The sequence below is a fragment of the Cetorhinus maximus genome, unplaced genomic scaffold (assembly GCF_964194155.1).
Source record: "Cetorhinus maximus unplaced genomic scaffold, sCetMax3.hap1.1 HAP1_SCAFFOLD_320, whole genome shotgun sequence".
In the NCBI taxonomy this organism is placed as follows: domain Eukaryota; kingdom Metazoa; phylum Chordata; class Chondrichthyes; order Lamniformes; family Cetorhinidae; genus Cetorhinus; species Cetorhinus maximus.
In genome coordinates, this window is record NW_027596270.1 from 451,862 (window position 1) to 457,861 (window position 6,000).

The following is a 6,000-nucleotide window of genomic DNA, read 5'->3' on the forward strand; positions in this document are numbered from 1 at the left end:
TTTGTTATACATTTATGCGATGTGGGCGTGGTTTTCTGGGCCAGCATTTATTGCCCATCCCTAATTGCATTGAGAAGGTGGACTGTGACGTCTCTGCCTTGTGAGTGTTTAATTGGACAAGGTACAGAGAGTCCAAACGAATGCCCTGGGCGCATGGGTTCAAATCCCAACATGGCAGCTGCTGGAATGTGAATTCAATTAGTAAAACCTGGGATTGAAAACTAGCCTCAGGAATGGTGACCATGACAACTATCACCGATTGTCGTAAAAACCCATCTGCTGCACTAATGTCCTTTAGTGAAGGAAATCTCCTATCCTTACCCGGCCTGGCCAACATGTGATTCCAGGTCCACAGCAATGTGACTGACATTTAACTGCCCTCTGAAACGGCCTCAGAAACCAGGTTGTTCTGGGCGGCTTTGCTAGCGACACCCACATCTCATCAAAGGATAAAGAGAGAAAAAACTTTTACCCCCTATCTAACCCCTGCTGCACCGACCCTGAGAGTGTTAGATGGGACAGTGTAAAGGAAACTTCCGTCCTCCATATGCTGTCCTGTATGGGCCTCTGATGAAGCAGATCCCTGCTGTTTACAATTACCTGACATGTGACTGTGATAGACCTGAGTGGGAGTGAAATCACCGAGGTTCTGCTCGCTCTGCAATCATTCTGCCTCTGGGATTTGCCATAAAAAGGCAGAGGGAAAGATGTATTAACACCGATGGGTCGCTGGGTGGCTCAGTGACTCTTTCACTGAAGGGCCTTGGGTTCAAACACATCTCAGACAGGGCTGGTGAAAAATACCTCTCTGGGAAAGATGGGAAAACCGTGTAATGGGGAAAATGGAGCAGTGTTGATGGGCCTTGGGGGAAGGAGTTCAGCAAAAGCCAGTTCATTTCACATTCGCGATTTATTAAAATTTTCAGAGAACATTTTACAGAAAAGTTTATTTTAAAGTAAACTGAAATGAATATAACGACTGAAAGTCACATTGAGAACAGAGCACATTAGCCCTGAGCTGCCAACTATATGTACAACAGTAACAGACACCAGGAAGAGGAAATAGGAGCTCAACATAAAGAGAACGTAATAAATGTGAATGAGGAATGAGGAAAGTTACTTATTTACACAGGGAATTCGAATTAAAGGGAAATTATAAGCCATAATTGCAATACAGTCATAATTACCTCGCGCATTTCAAACAGAAAAATGGAAATACCGCCCATGATTGTCTCAGTTACAGATTCGGAAACATAAACAGAAGGTATTTTATTTTCAGAGTCACCAAAGAGGCATATTTTAAATTTGTAACACAGAAATCTCAGTAAACAGCTGAGGAAAGTCTACGGTGTCCAAAATGCAACCGATCACTTGATCTGAAAAAGAGGATAAAATAATGAAGCAGATGTTTAGAATGTGGGACATTTGTGTTAGTGTTTTAATCAAGGAAACATTGAGAGATTTTTCAAACCGCTTCTGTCAGTTTGAAGTGTGAGTGGATTGAATCTTCTGACCTTCACCAGAGTGACGGCAGTGCTGTAGAAAATGCTCAGGAAGAACAGGATGATGAACGTGGAAGCGGTTGTCCAGATGTTGCCGTTATCATCCTCAGAGTCTTCAATCCAGATGCCATCATTGGAATCTACGAGGATATAGCCAAGGAAATACAATTAGATTGTTTATTAGTCCAGGATATCTTTTTCAATATTCTCTTTACTCTTTCCTAAGTTATTAATGTATTTTCTAATTTAATGTTCAATGTATATATGATGTTAAGTTCGTGAATCTCAGTAACCTATCTCTGTAACTATTTCTCCTTTACATTCCTCGTACAGCCCATGTCGGAAAATGTGACAACTTATCTTCAGCAGCAGTTTATTTTCCAACAATTTCGTACGATCTATTATTGGAGAATATTATGATGGATATCGAGAGAGATTCACTGAGCTACTTATTTGGAAACTGTGAACGTTGCTTTTTAAAAGCTCGGATGTGAGTTCCCATCTTGTTTGTTTATTTGTGATCAACGTGCGTCATTAACTTAAATCAGTTTCTCAGTAAGAACATTGTTTCAGTGTGTTTATCGGGTCATTATGTAATCGAGGCAATTGCCGGAGGATATTTTTAATATATTTTTTCCCACCTATTTCTATTATTATTATTTTAAAAATTTATTTCCATTCATTGTTTTAACTCCACCTTTTTGCCTATTTTGATTTTTTTCCCACACCCCACTAGGGCCACCTGTCACTTTCTCATTCTGCTTTCTACCCTTAATGTCACTATTAGCACCTCCTTCAACCAGTATCACCAGCATCAACACCCCTTCGACCTTTTGTTTATTTCGCAATCTCTCCTTTGCCTCCACCTATCACTGGCCTTCTATCCAGCTTCACCTGTCCCACCCCACTTAAACAGTATATATTTCACCACATTTTTACTTCTCTATAGTTCTGAAGTAGAGTCATTTGGACTCAAAATGTTAACTCTGTCTTTCTCTCCACAGATGCTGCCAGATCTGCTGAGTTTTTTCAGCAATTTTTGTTTTTATGTTGGAGGATATGCCCATTAAAAAAGTACATTTGAATTATACTTTCTTCAATACACTGGCGTTTGTGTTGTGCTTTAGTTTTTGTCTATGTGTGCATGAGTATCTCGTGCTTTGCATTACTCTTTCTTTGTGTGTCCATATGTGTGTAAGAGTGTTAATGTGTGTGTTCATGCGCCAATGAGTGCTGATTTGTGTATCTGAGTGTCTGCGTCTGTGTGTATACTTTGTTTTTCTGCTAATTTGTATTATGAGTGTGTTATGGTGTGTGCTTATGCGTTGATGTCTATGTTTATTTATTACTATCTGTGTGACTGTGTGTTTATGCGTCCTTGCCTGCTAATATGAGTATTAATGTTTATTTTTGTGTTCCACGTATGTGTCAGCATATTTATGTCTGTGTCACAGCGTGTGTGAGTATGTGTGTGTGTGAGAGAGAGTTTAATGTGTGCATTTGTGTCTTGATGGATATTAAGAACTATGTATCAATGTGTGTTTAGGTTTTCATATGTACTAACGTCTGTTTTTTGTGTTCTCGTGTGCATGTGTATGTTTGTGTCGACATGTGTGTCTGTTAATGTGTTAGTTTGTTCTTCTGTGTTTGCGTGTCTGGGTGTTGTCTGCTCATGTGTGTGCATGTGCTAAGGTGTGCCCATGCATTTGTTTTAATGTGGTTGACAGTGTGTGTCTTTATGTCTGTATTTCTGTCATTATGAACGTGTGATAATGTATATGCTAATAATTACATTTGTGCTTTATGCCCTAGTATGAGTCTGCTTGTCTGGTTTTATCTGTTTGTGTGTGTGTGATTGTGTATATGTGTGTGAGTGTGTATGCATTTGTGTGTGTGATTGTGTTTATGTGTGGATGTGTCTGTGTGTGTATTTGCGTGTGTGATTGCGTATGTGTGTGCGTCTGTGTCTGTGTTTGTGCATGTGTTTGTGTGTGTGTGTGTTTGTGCGTCTGTGCCCATTTGTTTGTGTGTGTGTGATTGTGTGTGTGTATTTGTGTATGTGTGTGATTGTATGTGTGTGTGCCAGTGCGTGTTTGTGTGTGTGTGTTTGTGTGTATGGGTGCGTGCGGGTGTGTGGGTGCGTGCCTGTGTGTGTACCTGTGACTGTGTGTGTGTGCGTGTCTGTGTCTAAGTATCTGTGAGTGAGTGGCTGTGCCTAGGTATGAGTGTGTGTCCATTTGTGTCAGTTGTTTGTATTTTTATTATTTTTCCAAGTTTCACCGGGTACCAATGATCGAGTCTGACCCTGACAGTGAAACGTTTGGTGAATATTTTCAATGTTCTGTATATAAACGTGTTTTCTGTGAGATGCAAGGTGATATCAGGTGAACAAATGCAAAAATTCCACGGCGTGCCTCTCAAATTCAGGCAAGAACCACGAAAAACGCAGGGAGGATTCAATCACCAGTTTAGATTCGGATTATAAGAAATCAATGTTAGCAGCAGGTCAATAGGAATAAGAGTGTTAAAACTTTACATTTTTCATTTTCAGCATGTTGGAAGTTAATGCCTGCGGACAGTAAGCTGGAAGCCGACTTGTGCTATTGGTAACTGGGTCCTTACAGCAGAGGCCTGTTCTCTTCTAGATTCTCTGCTCGGGGACTGAGAGTCCAGTGAGTTAATAGTTTCCCTCCCTGTAGTCGGCTAAGCAATTTTCCTTTCGGTTCTCTCTGCTGAGAAGATGGAGGCACACCGGGTTAACCAATGACCTTCCTCGTCTTTTTGTTTCGTAAGTGGAGGTAAAATTGGATAACAATTTTCCTTTCAGTTTTCCCTGTTGGGGAAGTGGGGGTACAGCGGGTTAACAATTTCCCTTCCCCTCTCTCTGTTGGGGAAGTAGGGGCACAGTGGCCAAACAATTCCCCCCCACCCTTTGTTGGTAAAGTGGGGGTACAGTGGGCTAACAATTTCCCTTCCCCCCTCTCTGTTAGGGAAGTTGGGGTACAGTGGGTTAACAATTTCCTTCCCCCTCTCTCTGTTGGGGGGTTGTTGGGACATGTTTCTCTGTGACCCTCACTTCAGTTCCCAGTGGGTGTGGTGCAGCAGCTTAAAGCTGACATCCATTTTAACGGGATGGGCAACAAGAGAAGCAGTAACACCGAGTTCTAAATGTGCTGAGTTTGTTTGTCGGAAATGGGAAATTGTTAGATTTCCCCTCAGTGGGAGGAGAGCTGGTGAAGTTATTTTGCAGAATCCTGAAATGAATGAGCTTTACTCTGTCTCTAACCCAGGATGTATCTGAGCTGGGAGCACTGGGTGTACAAGACTTGGTTCTGAGCCCTGGAAATATCCGATTTTAAATGAACAGGTCTAACATCAGCAAAAGTGGAAAACAACATTAATTAAGCGATTGTGAATTTAAATTACGATTGGAGAAAAATACTTTATTATTTATTTATTGAAGTTTGAAATGTGACCGAGAGATTCTCATTGACATGAATTAACGGTGTCCATCAGTGCAAGGGAAATATTCACAAAACTCGGTTTACCGCTGGATTTATCAACCGTTCTGTTGATGATCTTTAAGGGGATCGCTTCATGTCCCACCACACAGGAGTAAGAAGCGCCGCTGGCCCACTCCTCCGCTGCAATGGATAACAGGCTGTACATGAAGAAGGAGCTATTGCCGTTCTCCGCCACCACCTCGGTGTTCTTGTAGTTCCCGGGATTCACCGGCTTGTCATTGACGGTCCACTTGACGAAGATCTCTCGGGGGGAGAAACCTCTCACTAAGCAGCTGAGGGAGACGAACCTCTGAGCGGAGACATCTTCTGCCGAGGGCAGGAGGACAGACACGGACGGTTCCCGCGGATTTTTAACTGCAGAAAATATACGATAAATGTCAATCAACTGGAGAATATCGGAGACAATGAAATGGCTGGTTAGATGTGAGAGAAATATTTTTGTGATGAATATTAAAGGTTTACATTATCCACTCATTGGAAATAGAACACCGATCCTTCACTATTGCTGAGTCAAAACCCTGGAACTCCCTCCCTAACAGCACTGTGGGTGTGCCCACACCAGATGGACTGCAGCGGTTCAAGAAGGCAGCTCACCACCACCTTCTCAATGGCTATTAGGGATGGGCAGTACACGCTGGCCGAGCCAGCGGCGCCCACATCCCATGAATTAATTAATAAAACATTTTGGGATCTGTTCGGTTTTCCAGCTCGGAACATAGGTGGACACAATCATTTTCCCTAAGAACCTATGGGGTTGAACTAGAAAGTTTCTCAAAGTTTACAGCACAGAAACAGGCTATTCGGCCCAATTGTGTTGGTGTTTAAGCTCCACACCAGGCTCCTCCCACCTGACTTCATCTAAACCCAATAGCACAGCCTTCAATTCATTGTTCATTCATCTACTTTTCAATTTCCTTCTTGAAGTCTACAGGCCCAGAGCGTTTAGTTAGTGGAATTACCAATCGGAGTGGACC

General features: G+C 42.1%; 1 pseudogene across 1 annotated transcript; it reads right to left on the minus strand.

Annotated features, from left to right (window-relative positions):
- Nucleotides 1-932: 932 nt before the first annotated feature.
- On the minus strand, nt 933-5,380 carry LOC144673254 (Ig heavy chain C region, membrane-bound form pseudogene; annotated as a pseudogene). The gene is made up of 3 exons (XR_013574275.1): nt 5,051-5,380; nt 1,515-1,642; nt 933-1,376 (listed from the first exon to the last, which is right to left on the minus strand). The product of XR_013574275.1 is annotated as an Ig heavy chain C region, membrane-bound form pseudogene (transcript).
- Between the last annotated feature and the right edge of the window lie 620 nt (nt 5,381-6,000).